At 33.7% G+C, this 16,012-nt stretch overlaps 1 protein-coding gene across 11 annotated transcripts in view; it reads left to right on the top strand.

The window, feature by feature from the left end:
• The window catches only part of LOC118192707 (protein phosphatase 1 regulatory subunit 16A-like), a 460,297-nt gene that overhangs the window by 43,270 nt on the left and 401,015 nt on the right, over positions 1-16,012 (top strand). For 4 of the 11 annotated variants that reach the window (XM_085822136.1, XM_085822141.1, XM_085822138.1 and 1 more), the window contains 2 exons: positions 5,696-5,764; positions 10,352-10,495. The exons of 2 other annotated variants lie outside the window; for them this stretch is intronic. The gene's annotated coding sequence lies outside the window, so the exon portion shown is untranslated. Of the gene's footprint in view, positions 1-5,695; positions 5,765-7,020; positions 7,171-10,351; positions 10,496-16,012 lie in introns of those variants that run through there. 5 more of the 11 variants (XM_085822137.1, XM_085822139.1, XM_085822146.1 and 2 more) reach the window with 3 other exon arrangements.

Raw genomic sequence — 16,012 nt, 5'->3', positions numbered from 1 at the left:
AAATCGAGAATAAGAAAAATTGAAGTGTTTTAAGCGGAAAAAGCACATTTTTCAATAACTATTCAGGGGACCATGAAATGAGATTGATGATCTAGGAACTGATAAATTAAGTGATCAACCTCGATTTTCTTTCAGAATTCGGAGGGTTCGAATGTTCTTATTGTAAAAAAAAAAAAAAAGTCGTACCGTCACGCGATCAAAATATTCCGACTCAAACGTTTTAGGAATCAAAGACAAATGTGCATATTAACTTTTCGAATGCAAGTTTTCAAAACGCTTTCCTTTTGCATCGTGAAAATATCGACGTAGAAGCATAAATTTCAGATTAATACTTGTAGAAATACTAACATTCGAAATGTCACAAGCTACAGTGATGTCACTAGCATTAGTATATCATATTTTAACAGAAGTTTGAATAAAATAACAGTTTATACAGTGCTTAAATAGCGACGGAGTCCGGCTCCGATACTTTTTAAAATAAATTACAATTTTAGCCGGAGCCCTAAATACGTAGCGTATTCGGAAACTAAGTACCGTTTCATTCTAGCGCCGTCGCCGCGCCGTGGTAGGCGTCCCGCGCATGCGCACTAGTCTTTCTTGTTCACTGACTTTCAATTGTCGCCATTTTGGTTGCTCTATGTTGTGTTTTCAGTTTGCTGTGCACATTCAAAATGTTTAAGACAATTAGTTCTCCCGCTGACTGTGAGATTCGTGCCGTGATTAAATTTTTGAACGCGAGGAATGTTAAACCGGCCGAAATTTATCGTCAAGTGACACAGGTTTACGGTGAATACGCGATAAGTGATGAAATGGTGAGAAAGTGGGTAAGAATGTTTAATGCAGGTCGAACAAATGTCCACGCCGAGGCTCGGAGTGGTCGGCCTTCTGTTGTCACCGATGATTTGGTAAGGAAAGTTGATGAAGCAATTCATGAGAACAGACGCTTCACAATGACAACTCTTTCAGAGGCATTTCCACAAATTTCACGTACTGTTTTGTTCGAAATTGTGTCTGACCGCTCGAATTATCGCAAACTGTGTTTCCGATGGGTTCCAAAAATGCTCACTGATGTTCACAAAACAAAGCGACTTGGTAGTGCCCTGACATTTCTCACGCGGTACAGTGATGAGGGAGAAAACTTTTTAAACTAAATTGTGACAGGTGATGAAACTGGGGTGTGTCATTTCACACCAGAATCGAAACAACAATCGATGGAGTGGAGACACACTCATTCACCGAAAAGTGTGGAGTCGTGGTTATCGAAACTGGCGGGAAGTTTCTTTGACGATGGTATACAAAAACTGGTCACCCGCTATGACAAGTGTTTGATCATTGGCGGAAACTATGTTGAAAAATAGTTTAAGACATGTATTTTCATGTAAAAATAAAATTGGATTCGAAAAAATTGTTTTACTATTTTTTTTTTCAAAACGGTACTTAGTTTCCGAATACGCCTCGTAAGATGAACTCCGGTACTTCTTTTTATAACATGAACCACAATTTAAAGGGAAAAAATTTTAGGATTCCTAACGTTTTAGTTTAACAATAAGCAGACCTTGCAATACTTTCCCTAGAAATACGAACGCATGAGAACATGAGACGTTCAAGTAAAGTCCCCTCACTCACATGCGGAAACCTTTCCCTTTAAGAAGGGCAATAAATTTGGGGGAGTTTATTCAGGAACGCGTACATAAGAGTGAAATACTGAGACAAACTGCTCAAGCACGTCCTATACATCGTCTTCCCACAGTATCCACTAATGGGGGAGAAGCGTAAACAGCAACTTTACATTCACCCTTAGGAGTCAGATTCAGGACTCATTTTACCCCTGACATACATCTGCTTGATGGCTATAATTATATCAGCAGAGAGCCGCGGTCAAAGAGAACGTCCTCTCTCACCAAAATTCCCCTCATTTTTTGTTCCCACCTACCCATACCCTCATTCTGTTTCGCCTTGGAATTTTCATCAACTATACTTTAAGTATATTTAATTTTTGTGATAATAAAAGAACTTTCCCCTCCCCCTACGATCAGAGCTTAAATTGGGCCAGAGCCCACCGGATCTCGGCTCCGGTGCTTCTTAGTTTTTGTAATAAATCATAATTCTAGCCTGAACGCACCGGAGCACTGAATAAGAAGGCTGCGGCTCTTCTTTTATGTAATTGAATAACAATCTCAGTAGAAATTTTATCTCTAAAATTTATTTGAACAATAAAATTATTTTAAAAATGGCTTACTAAATTTCAATTTATCTCTTTACATTTTAATTAATTCAATATTTAATTATTTCAATAAATAATAATTAATTTTCTAATTATTATCAATTAAATTATAATTAATTATATAATAATTATTGATATAACAACAATTTATAAACATGAATTAAATACCTATTAATTAATTTGATAGTAATTAACTATTTAATTTTAAAATTATTAATGAGTTTAATAGTCATTTTATTTATTTATTTACTCTTGTTCCTCTTTGCTGACGGTCTTCCATAGGGTTTTGGCACTTCTAATCTTAGAAATTAAGCCCTGAGTTTATACCTCATGGTTCCGTCACTGGTTCATGCAGCGTTGCTTAAATGAAGGATGAAAGATTTCTCTTTCGAATAATCGCTGCTGACGAAACACGATGAAGCTATTTTTAACTAAAGATGAAATCGCGGCTAACCCAGTATAGAAAACCATCCTCTCCCCGATCCCGTAATTTCGACTTTCATAATATTTAGATGGCATAAATGTCGGTCTATATCAAGGATTGCCAAGGAATCGTCGTTAAATGTAGAATTCCATGCTTGAAAGCTCGATCTGCCGAATTACTACGAGTGACTGCGAAATTTGTATAAAAACATGCACTAAATCACTAACTGACTTGAGGGATGGACAATTCATTTTGAATGGTTATGCACACCTGTATTAGGAATATCGTGGTAAATCTGCTGACCAAGTACGAGTGAGAAGTTTTATGTCACTCATCGTAAGATCTGTGTGTCGTTGAAAGAGAGCCACCAAGGCTAGCATTTTTCTTCCTGGTGTTGTTGTGTTGAGTTATGGCAAAGCACACGAGGGCTATCTGCCTAAGAGGAGGGATGCCTTCGTGGAGGACTTTCTAATGGAAACTGGCTCGTATACACGTTACACATGGGGAAAACCACGAAAACGCCCATGCAGGTTCGAATCCCCTCGGACCGAACTACCAGTGTTCAGCGACTTTACCGCTCGGCCGCTGGTGGGCACCTCATTTTTCTTCCTGAGATTTCTTCATTGGTTGCCTAAACCATCTAAGAGCAATAAAAGGATTCCCTAAAAGGAACGCCCTTTTTGTAAGACACTGAATCGTGGCTAGAGATGCAGGAGACGTACGTAGAAAGACTGTAATGAGAAATTGTCTGAATTAAAACTAACATAAGAGAAAAAATTAAATTGCGTTATTTTTTAAATAACTTTCGTATTTGCATTTTATAATGCTCAAGTCTTTGTTTTTCTGGCCGAAAAATAACATAGGCATACAAATAATTCGCAGAATAGATTTGTTATTTTACAGCTTAACGCATAGTGGCGAGTTTGAAATCGATTATTTAATCAATGAAATTACTGATTGATAAAGAAGTGTGTCGGTGAACGATTTCCGTTTAAAAATGCAATAATATTTAAAAAAAAAAACTGTTATTTATTGTAAATGAATCGTATTTAAGGACCAAAAAGCCTTAGGCCCAAAGTTATAGAGTAAAAGATCGGCAGTTTGGCCATACTTGCTATAGAATATTCTTCTTATATCTTCTAAGATTTTAAATTGTAGACACATTAGGTTATTTCGAGGCCGTAGAGATGAAAAATTAGCAACCGCCTTCGCCGGGAATCGAACCACGGACCTCTCGAATACCGGCCCAGCGTGCAAAACCACTACAGCACGAAGGTACGCTAGGAAAGCGGAAGAAATACCTTAAAAATTATTATTCAGTATAATCGTCACCCATGTACGGGCGACGCGGCTTAATTAAAACTTTTGTTGTCTCCCGAATTTGGCTGACGTAGAGTCAATTTATTTTAAAGTGGCGACTGAGAAAGTTGTCCGAGTAGTTTAGTTGCTGTCTTGCCAACTTCCTATAGCAGACACTGACCAGTGGTTTTGCGTTAAAATCACTGAACACTGGTAGTTCAACGCAGTCCGTCGATTATGCTAGTGGTGTTTTTCTCCATGTGTAACGTGAATACGAGCCAGTGTCCCCGAGAAACTACTTCACAAAGGCATCCCTTCTGTTAAGCTGGTAGCCCTTTTCCCATAACCTCCGTAATTCAGTTTCTAAGCATATGTGCAACGATTTCCACTTTTCCTCCCAGAAACCGAAATCTACAGTGTATCAGTGTATTTTGAAATGTTAAGATGATCGGATGTTCTGTCCTTTCTACTTATGAACATATCTATTATTATGTTTACCTTTCTGTGATCTTGTGAGTTCCCCTCCCCCCATTAATTTTTTAATATGTATCAGTGACTCTTTTTCTGTTCTTATTTACTGTAAAATAGATAAGGATATCTCTTACAGGAGATAGCATGTAAGGGATACAGGACATGGAGATAGCATGTAAGGGATACAGGACATAGCATGTAATCTGTTTTTTATAAATGTCCTTTTGTAACTGGCAGCACAGCATTATTAATTATGTTTACGCTGCACAGAGAAGGATAGAGTGAGTGAGTGAGTGCACCGCTATGATGGCTTCCGACCACGGACATAAACCGACAAAGTTGGAAAACCGTTACATTCAGGCTGCATGCAACTAATAAAAGGTTATCAAGCCTGAGCTACTTAAACTATTTTGGAGATTGATTTCAATTGGCTTATAAGTTGTAGAAGAGCAAACTAGTGTTATTCGTCAAATGCATTCATTTGGCTGATAAGTTATGGGAAAGCAAACTAGTGCTATGTGCCAAAAGGAAAGGATACTTTCGCCAAAAGGAAAGGATACTCTTTACTTCTTTTCGAATTTTCTGTGGGAGATTCAGTTTAGCTTGCATTTGCTCTACATGTGAGGAAAACCACGAAGTCTGCATACAACAACTAACTAGTGTAGCACCGGAAACCGAATGTGAGATGAACTACTCCTGTTTTACTACTTCATTCACTTTGAGGATCGGAACTTTTTAGAGATTCTGATTTATGCACACGTAGATAAACAATATAAACCCATCCAACAAGCTCATTTTCCAGAGGATTAGATTCTTAAACCAGTTTTTATGTTTAAGGATTTTTTGGTTGGTTATATTAACACGTGTCCCCAAATGCTGGCTTTTTCCAGGAGTTGCGTTACGTAGGGATAGATATTATGCGAATGAAGTGATTTGCATTTGTTTAATAAAGGTATTATGCCAAAAGAACACACTATGGAGATCATATGCATGTGTTTTTTAATTTATTTCATAAATGAAAATGATCATCAAACATTCTGCTGATTATCAGAAACTATTGAATTAATGCAATTATTCGTATCTGAAAAATCAAGAAATCTGGTGTGTTTATAAGATTTCTTGGCTTTGAATTCGATATTTAATAATTTGGGAAGTTGAACTGCAATTCGTATGCAGCTCTTCTAAATATTTTATGTAATTTTTTTGAAATTATGCATGTGATATTTGTTTTCTGTAAAGAACTTGCTCTTATAGTTATTTCTTCTAAACTTCTGTAGGCAAAAATGTGATGTTTTGAGGTTTGTGGTTTGATGACATGATCTTTGATACGAAGAATCTTATCAATGGTAAATACTTTGTTAATTTTTTGTATTTCTTGATAGATTTCATAAACTCTCTGTATTGCTTATTTTTTTTTTAAACTAATTGCTTTACTGGACTACACATGCGTGAAATCCTGTGAAGTCTGTTAATCGTGTATAGTCGAGCCTCCTCCTCAAATGCATTAAACTTAAATGGATGCTTCCCACCGGAAATTCTTGTGTGCTTCAATCACCGGAAATTCAAAGTACGCACGTGCGCTCCCATTCAGCGGCCTCCGTATCTTCTTAATAAATCATATGCCATTTTTTTATTATGGCAGTATAAAGCCGCCCAAACATGCAGCAAATATCGAGCAGGGCATCTCTAAAGTGTTCAAGGTTAATTTTTAACAAATATGATTTTAAAATCTGCTCGAGAACTTATGGAATGTTATATTGGCCGTCGGAACAAATGCTGCTGATCGAAGTCTTCGAAATAAAGATGAGTTCATATAATGGTCAGTACTTAAAGACATATTTGAAGTATTTTTAAATAATGTCGTCATATTGTCGAACATGGCTTTGAATATTGCCACTGTAGGGCTATTAAAAGCAGGGAGTTACTTTATTTATATTTGGCTGCAAAGACTGAGTTAAAAAAACTGAAATCATTTGCTTACAATCTGTTATGAAGATGTTTTAAGTTTTTTTTTTCATTTCAAACATTCTTGCAAGATACAGCATTCACTTTAGCAAGGAATGTGCTTTGAAACATTTCTTTTTACATTTCGTAAATTGTTAGTTGGCTGTGTGCTCTGACACTTTGAAAGGTGTTATAGTATGGATAATAAACATATTCTGATAAATTAAGTTTTAATCAGATTGAAATTATGTGTTTGAAATTAAGTTTGAAAAAATTTTGATCGCTTTGCATCTTTTATGTACTTTTTTATATAGAAGAAGTATTTTTTCATGGATTTGGAAACATTTAAGCGGATTATGTATCTGAACTACATATGACATTTTTGTTCAAATTGCGCAAATTCTTGCTTCGCATAAGGTACAACATGAAATGTATTGCAACCAATCAGAATTATCATTCTGAAACAATACCTGTGCATTTTGTGTATGTGGCTCTGCATAATCCACCTGTTTAAATCCTGCTAGACTTATTCGTGACACTATGCTTAGTTGAACGTCTTTACAACTCGTTGGCGATGAAAAGGATCATATTCGTGGCTTTCGGTTGCTCTTATCTTTTGTTGTCTGCAGATTTGATAAGACTGCTTATCATCTTTTTCCTACACAAAATTAGCTTACTTTTGCTACATTTCAGTTGGAATCGCTTCCGTACTGTATTGAGTTTCATTTACTTATTACCAAAACTATACATGTCTATTAATATTACAGTGTTAAGTATAATGGTTGTAATGGATCCAGATTTAGAACGTGTAAGTAGGAAACTTTTATTTATTCTCATATATTCATGATATTTATTGTTAATTATACTGGTTCACTGATATGATATTAATTACTTGATAGTTATTCTAATTCGTTAAACTTTTAGAAAATTAATTTTCTTATTGATGGAGTTAATGTAATCAAGTTTAAATCTTAGCAATTCCATTTGTATATTAAAATTAATTAAGTTAGGTTCTATCATTGACAGAAAACTTGTTTATTGAGCTAATTGAACCCGATCTCTCGCAATAAAAGTAGATGTTTATTTACATCTACTTTTATTGCAAGAGATCGGGTTCAATCTTCTCGCAATAAAAGTACTTGTTTATTGAGCTAATTGAACCCGATCTCTCGCAATAAAAGGATGGTTTATAACTCACTTTTCCATTCTAGTTCGAAAACGTTAAATGTAAGCATATGTTTATTTTTATACAGTCCAGAATAGTGAGGCCTAATGCTATGGAAATGTATCGGACTTAATTCTGCTTTGCATTAGTTCTTTTTTTCCCCCCTCACTTGTTCGCAAATAAAGCGTTCGCATATTATGAAAAAATGAGTAGATTCCCATTTCGTAACTGGTAAAATCCTTGGTAAATTCCCTGATACATCGCTGGTAAATTCCGAGATCCAGACCCATTTCTAAGTGGAAACAAAGTCTTTATGTTGTATATAATACTTAATAGTACTTAATAGTACTTAATATAATAGTACTTAAATCTTAAAGGAATTGTAAAGATATATATATATATAGAGAGAGAGCAGAGAAATTTGGAGGAGCATTTATGGGGAACATAGTTTATTTATAGAACGAAGTATGGTAGCTGAAAATCATATTAGTGGAATAATAAGGAGAAAAAACGTAGGGCGCATGATACCATGCAATTAATACATATACCCTTAATGCAGTTTTGATTAGACACAGGCAAGTATAATAATTAAACTGAAAAGGCTATGCACCACGGCCTATAACCACAGCTGACACATTTAAATATATATAAAAGCCGAAAAATACATTGTTACTTTATTGAAAGAAAAGAAAACTGAACAGTAAGGAGGGCATATACAAGACTTGGTAAAAAGAAAACGCAGGATAATACATAACATACATACTTGAAGACAACAGACTTGTAAATACTTATATGCTGCTAAAGCTTAGAAGGTAGCTGAGAAATTTTTCTGCTCTCTGCTTTTCAATATGTCTTGTAAATAAATTGAATACCGTTTTGCAGTTTCGAGAAATTTAGTAACCCTCAGGTATCGTAACCCTCAGGTACCGTTGTGTGTCGTCCGTGTCCCGCGGCAAAATCTCCAATGTCACGGCGAAAGCCAAGTTCCACAGTTGAGTAAGCTGAAAGATTAGTGACGATCTGGTTTACTTTAACACTGAAACCTATGGCGTTTGTATCAGATAATTATTTTTAATTATTAACTGTGATACGTTGTATAAGTGATGAGATAATGAAAGTCACAGTTTTTTCAAATAAAATTTAATATATCTCTTTAAAGCACATTTTACTGCATTTTGCGCATTCTTTTCACGCGTAATTCTTGCATAAACATCTTTACTTTGGTAAAACTGTAAAAACATAAACACAAAATTTATGAACTTACTTTTGAGTACAAATAAAGTAAAATTAAATAAGAATGACAGCACATGAAGTTTTGAAACAAATAAAGCAAAATTAAACAAGATCTGATATATATATATAAGTTCATACAACATTATATATATATATATATATATATATATTTAAAATTTTATGAGCATTTTCAGGCATTTGTTTTTGAAATTATTATTACATTACAAGACGATCATTCATTTGATCATATTATGATCATTAATTATTAACATTATAAGATGATTATTTATTTTAATAATTCATAAAATTCGGAGCATAAACTTTTCTCAGTGTAATGAAAGTAAATAAATAAATAAGTAAATAAAACCTGGAAGCACTCGGATTTTATGTTACGCTCAAAGGGACGTTTTTTAACGCTTTGTGTGTTACCTCTATCTATTGAATACCAGGTTCTTCCCTCGTGGGGAAAGTGCAGAATCGCCTACTGCTTGGCGCGTTTTTAAGAATTGCACCTGCTCGGTATCCATGTTCACATCGACCTATTTCCACTTAAAAAAAATCCCAGAATTGCACAGAAATGGCATTGTGCACTCCCTTGACTTTATCCATGTACACATCGACCTATTTTCACTTAAAAAGTCAAAGAAAATTGACAAAAATCCAATTCTTCTTATTCTTGTAAAAAGCGCCAAACAAATAAGTGGGCGATTCTGCACTTTAGCCTAAGCCACACAAAATTCAATTCAAGAGCAGTATCACAAAATATTTGAAAACAGCATACCTTTAGAAATTAGGCGTTGGAGATAAAAAATGTTATTTTCCGTACAGTGTTGCCATTGCTCGCTTTGAATTCGTTGAGTTTTTAATCAAAAATTCGTTAAAGTTTTACAAAATACAAAATGGATTAAAACAAATTTAAAATTCGGCTCTTCGGGTGGAGGACTACGTAATTCAAAATTTAATGGCTCTAGATACCGTCGTTTTTTCATAATGCGAGAAACCTACATGTATTGAGGCAGATTATTCATTATTAAATTTCTTGAAACATAATACAATGCGATAATATTTGGTGGCAACAATTTGCAAAGTGAAACGAACGTTTATAATGAAACAGCGCAAAATGCCATTTCGAAACTAATAGCCTTTCTGGGCTACCGCCCCTTTGCGCTAATAAAATAAATTCCCTGTAAATAAAAAAAAATTATGCAGAACTAAAATTAAATTAAAAAAATAATGATTATGAAATGTTAGCACAATCAATTATTACAGTTTACAATTTTAACATTAGATTAAATGTATAAAAATTATTAAGGTATTAAAAAAGTGTTTATCACTATGATGTAACCTGTAAACTTACAGCATTTTAAATAAACAGTTGCTGTTGGCAACTTTTCTGGTATGTTAGTGCCACGTTAATTCTTTTATTGATATTGAGAAAAAGTTGTTAAATCATGACGTCATACCTATTCGTATTAACCTGAAATGTCAAAAGTTTTTCTTTCCGGCAACAAAAAATTATTTACGAATTGAATGTTGCTTGGAAAGAATAAACTGACTTCATTCATATTGAAATGTGCACTGTCTTTTTCAGGTGTACAGAGAGCTTATAAATTTTGCTTTGATCGCAGCTAACAACTTTGTATACTAAATCAGCGGTCGTCAGCCCTTAGAACTTTACGGACCACTACATATATAATTTTATATTTGGCGGACCACTAATATGAATTAAAAAAAGGTAAGTACATTTATGCAATATTAAACAGCAAACTACACATATTTCGTTCATTGAAAAATTACATGAAAAGTACAGAAATCTTACCTTCTTGTACAGAAAGCTTCACATTTCCATATCGCTCAAAAGGAACTTCACGAAAAGTAAGAATAAACCGGCAAACGCAAAGCAATATCAATAAACTGACAGTGTTATGCCGCCAATTTTTAATTATTGTGAACATAATAATCAGCAGTGGCGTTATCGATCAACAGTTAGACAAAACAAAAACAGAAACTTCCAGTTATGCAATTATAAACAAGAATGCAGATGGTTCTCAGAAATATCCATCAAGATGCCTATTGACACGGGAAAAAAATGTTTGTAATTCAAAAAGAAAGAGTATTCTAGTTCGCGCTATTATTGATAACAGCAGCATATCTATGGATGTCAACTCTCACTTTCAAATGTCGCTAGGTACGCCTGCAAAAGTAGCTAGAAAGTCGCTAAATTTAGAAGGAATTTCGCTAAAAATAGTAGCTAAAATAAGGAAAAAAAAAAAAAAAAGTATAACATCCATATTCATAATAGGTTTTGTTACTCGTCATTTTTAAAGCTGAATCTTCATAAAAATATAAATAATGTCCCAGTTTTTCAATAGTTAAAAATAGTAGCTAAAATAAGGGAAAAAAGTATAATATCCATATTCATAATAGGTTTTCTTACTCATCATTTTTAAAGCTGAATCTTCATAAAAATATAAATAATGTCCCAGTTTCCCATCAAAAAGTTTTCACGGACCACCGGTTTGCAACCGCTGCACTAAATTAATAGTTCATTTTATTTTTAGTTTTTCAGCATATAGAACTTAATAAATATTGCTTTGGCCGTAGACCGCTTGTCCCCCCCCCAAGAAAGCACGTGAAGCTATATCAGTTAGATGGCGTTAAAATATCTTTTATTAGTTACAGAAAAGCTGCAAATGTTGATAAAATTATTAAATGGAATATATTCAGAATTAAATTTATTTTAATCTATATCACCTAGATACTAATGGAAAAAAGTAAATACTTTTTCTCCTTTCCTTTTCAACAAAAACTTGTTTCTTTCTTTTAAAACGCTTAGTTTATTAATCTATATAGATGGATAAATTAAATTTTTACAATATGCTGAATAGTAACGCTCTGAGTATCATGTGTCGCGCCTTTGTGAGGCTTATTAAGATACTCGGATGATAAGTGCTTTTAGAATTTTTCTATTCTTTATCTGTCGGTTTTCGAGACATGATCATGTCTTCAAATCTTATTTTGCCAAAACTGGATTTTATATAAAACCCGAAAAAAATGTACCTATTTCAAAGTGTAAAAATCAAGTAGAGAGTTAGAAAATAAAAACTTAAAATTTTCACGGTTTGGATTAATAATGAATACACAAAAATTATTGGTTAAGCTGCAAATAAGAAGATTTTCCGAATCTTGTGTCAAAATATACCGAATTACTTAATTGTACATAAATTTCACAGATATTTTTATTCTTGCCGCTGTAGTGCTTAAATGCAAGAGATTTATTTTAGTGGTTCTTACTAAGTAACCGGAAATGTTCTAAAACGTGCTGTTGAAAGAATTTCCCTCTAAGGAGGAGTTTTAAATAACTTTGAAGCAGAAATCACTTCATACTGGCTTCAAATTTTAAACTGAAGTTTGTTCAAGAAAGTTAAAGAAGAATTTGAAAATTTAATCAGATTTGAATTTTGCAAATATTTGATGGGGAAAGGAGGAGTTTTTTTTTTTTTTTTGGATTGACATGAAGAATGTAATGAAATGATTTCTCTGCATTGGCATTATGTACTTTTTTTCTTTCTTCCAAAGAATTAAAAGAAGTCTTTCAGTTGAACGTTTCTTATCTGAATTAGCAGCATTTGTAAATACGGGCATAGACTTTTCTTCCTTCAAAACTGGTTTAAGTAATTCAAGTCACAAAATTAAGAGTATTTAATCATCTTTTGCACTTGAAATGGGTTAGCCGTTACCATGGAGGCAGGAATAAGGAGGAGACTCCCGAATTGGCTTTTCCCATGTACTTACTGCCTTGAAACAGTGGCGCACCTCTCTTGGAGACTGAAACATTCAATTACTTGCCATTAAGATCAATAAGTTTTAACATGATCGGAGATAAAACATTTTGTAATTACGCCCAAAGTATACGTATATATGTATATATTTTCTTTTTCTTCAATATTTCTGAGCCCTAAGTATATGAAGGAATACATTTTTAAACAACATTTCATTCTGATTGGAATTCAATGCTATACTTTTCCCAGAGCAGTTTTAATTTGAATGATATATTTTCATAAGTTTTCGTTAATTACACTAGAAAGAAATTTTAAGGTAATTCGATTTTATTCAGTTAATTATTGCAAGTATAAAACCAAAGTTTATTGTATTATTAATATTATTAAATATATTTAATAATAACTGGGTTTCTTCACAGTAACATTCACAGGAGTTTATGAATGAATAAATCCTTCATTTCCAAGTATCTTTATAAATAATTTAACATGTAGTTCCGTATTTTGTTAAAGGCAAATACATGCTTTTTACCAGGATATGCATAAATACCCATGTGTATTTAATATTGTTCATTTTCAGCATGTGTAAATCTTAAATTTCTGTGCATTCATCAAATTTTTTGAGTAAAGTAATTTTCAATAATTTAGCATATATCGGAATTTTTTATATAAGCAGTACGTTCAACTATTAAAAAAATTCTCTAATATTGAATGAAAATTGCATGCTTTATTTTTAATACACACTCAAAGGTCAGTTTTCCTTCGAAATTCCTCCACGAAGGCATCTCTACCTTTAGGGGGCTGGCCCTTGCATGCTTTATCATATTTAAAAAACTTAACCTGACCTATATGTCTTATTACAAATATTTTAGCATGCATAAAGTTTCAAACTTTTGACATGAAACATGTTTTTAGATATATTCATTGCAAAATTCAAATTTCTATTAAATATATTTTGGCAGAGCATTCATTACGTCTCTTAGCAATTTTACTCAATTTAATAGTTCTGTAATGGTATAGTAAATAACAACTACCATTTTACATTTTAACATTAACCTCATTATCATCACAGTTTGCCTTACTCTGCATAAGTAAGAGGAGGGTTGCTTAATTTTTTTTGAAACAGTTAAAACAACTAATAGATCTAAGTTCACATACACCTGAAATTTAGATATTGCAAGGTAATCCAAAATGTAACAATACGCAAAATGTATTGATATACCTGTTAATAATATTGACATCACCCTGTTTTCAAATTCCTAATAAACTGTCATAATGATGTGTCACATTAACATGGTAACATCACCTTGATCGCACATGGCACTTCCATCGAATTGGCAAATTATTTCTGTATACAGTGTTACACAAATATATGGTTACTAATGAAGGACAAGTTAACTTATTAGCATATCTCTCTGTATATTTATTAAACTGTACATTTCCCGCACAGTCACATGGTATGCTTCTTATTGAAGTCTTTGCACCTTTCTGTGTAGAGCTAACGCGTTTAGGACAGTGTATAACTATATTAACGTCTTAATTGTATGTACAAAATATTTCGTTGTAACTCAGCCTGCATTTTAGTGCATCAGTATGAGTGTATAATAACTTAGATTGCTCTTTGAGATTCGAAAGCTACTTGTCCCAGACAGTTGTGGGCTCTGGATATTACCAAAATAATCTATGTAAGTCGCCCGGTTGTCCAGACCCGTTTTTGTCTATCACATGTGTATTTATTACTTTTAACAAGGACTACAGGATTTGAAGGTAAACTCATTTTTCACTTAAGATAAATAAACCCAAAGTGATTATAATTTTCAATTACGTAAAAATAAATGAGTTTAAAATTAGCAACTGTTATGCCTCTACCCTAAAAATAATAATAATAATAATAATAATAATAATAATAAAAAAAAAAAAAGTGCATATTGCAGTATTATGTGGATTATGAAACATGTATTTTATTTAAAACATTTTGATATTTAGAACATAAAAAAAAAAGTAGCAAATACACTATCGAGGACATCGAAAGAAGTATAAAAAGTGTTTACGCTTATTCCAGTTAGTTATAAGGAAATTGAGTTCCAAAGTGAGTTATATTTTTGCGATATTTGGATGTTTTAAAGATACCTTAAGGTATTTATCATTCTTTACACATAACAAACATTTTGGTAAAATCTTTATTTTTGTCGTGCTTAGATTTTTATGAAACAAATTCATATTCAATCGCTGTTGCAAGTTATCGAAAAATAACTAAGATGTGATTTTTGCGTAAATGCCGCTAAACTGTACAAATTCCTATTACTCATCCAACAATGAATGTTTCTTTTATGAGATTGTCCCCGCTTTTCGATTTGTGTGGAACTGTCGTGGTTGGAAACACCACCAAACCGCTGTCAACATGCTTAAGCTCGGCAGCACTACGTTAAGTGTAGTGCAGGGATGGTCTGTTCTGTTATTCATACCTCCATGGTCGTTACAGTACTTTCTGCTATCTGATTAAATATTTTAACTTGTTTTTAATAAGACGGTCTGTTTATTGTTGATTTAAGTAGTTTTGAGTAAAAGAGTTATGTTCGCCTCAAAATGATGAAAATTTGCCATTGAATTATATAGCATTTGCTTTCATATGAGTGTTAGTTAACTGCCCTTCTGAACTATACTAATTATTTTGTTTTATTAAATGGTGCAATTTTTTAAAATATACTGTAATCGCAAAATATTTCGGGTATTATATTTCAACAGAAATATCCATTCTGACCGTTCCCGAATCCACTTGGACGATTTTAATTGCGTGAGGAACTGTACGAACAGATAACGGGCATTCAATACTTGCGTGTAAGCCAATATCCACACCAATATCCGTAAAAAGTATAATAGTAGAAAATAGAAAAAATAATAACAAACATGGACCAGGACAATCTGTGGCTATATGTCTAGAAGCATACGGTAAGAAGGAGATATGAGGCTCCGAAAACTTTGAAGACTAGGACATGGTCTTCATTTATGGCTAATTCGATTTCGCTATTAACCTAAGGACACAGACAGTAGTGGTGTCAATACCATACATTGGAAGCTGCTGAAGCCCGCCTTCAGTTGCAAGGAAGTGTACCACCCTTGGGAATCGGTTTGGTGACATGCCCCCTTAGGCTTGGGAAGCTGCCTTGTCTCCTCAATGAAAGATGGAAAATGGCGCATCGCGACTGTAACGGTTTCTTTGCCGTTTTTCCTTAAAACGGCGCAGGGTGAGTCACCTCAGTAAGGGAAGCAGGTCTACCTGAAGGAGCGCTTAGTAGAAATCCTCATATCTTTACGGGGCCTCTTGGGCTCTGCCTGGGACACATGTAAGTGACGGATCTGTGGGGAATGAGCACCCTAAGTTGCTGCCCGAGACAGGAGACCCGTGGAACACGGCTTCCGGAGAAGTTCCAGGTGGCACGATAAAAACCTGACGGTTTTGCAGGTGGGACGTG

The sequence above is a fragment of the Stegodyphus dumicola genome, chromosome 8 (genome assembly GCF_044657685.1).
Source record: "Stegodyphus dumicola isolate Sdum_Otavi_A_Nest chromosome 8, ASM4465768v1".
Taxonomy (NCBI): Eukaryota; Metazoa; Arthropoda; class Arachnida; order Araneae; family Eresidae; genus Stegodyphus; species Stegodyphus dumicola.
This window is presented reverse-complemented; position numbering and strand designations above follow the sequence as displayed.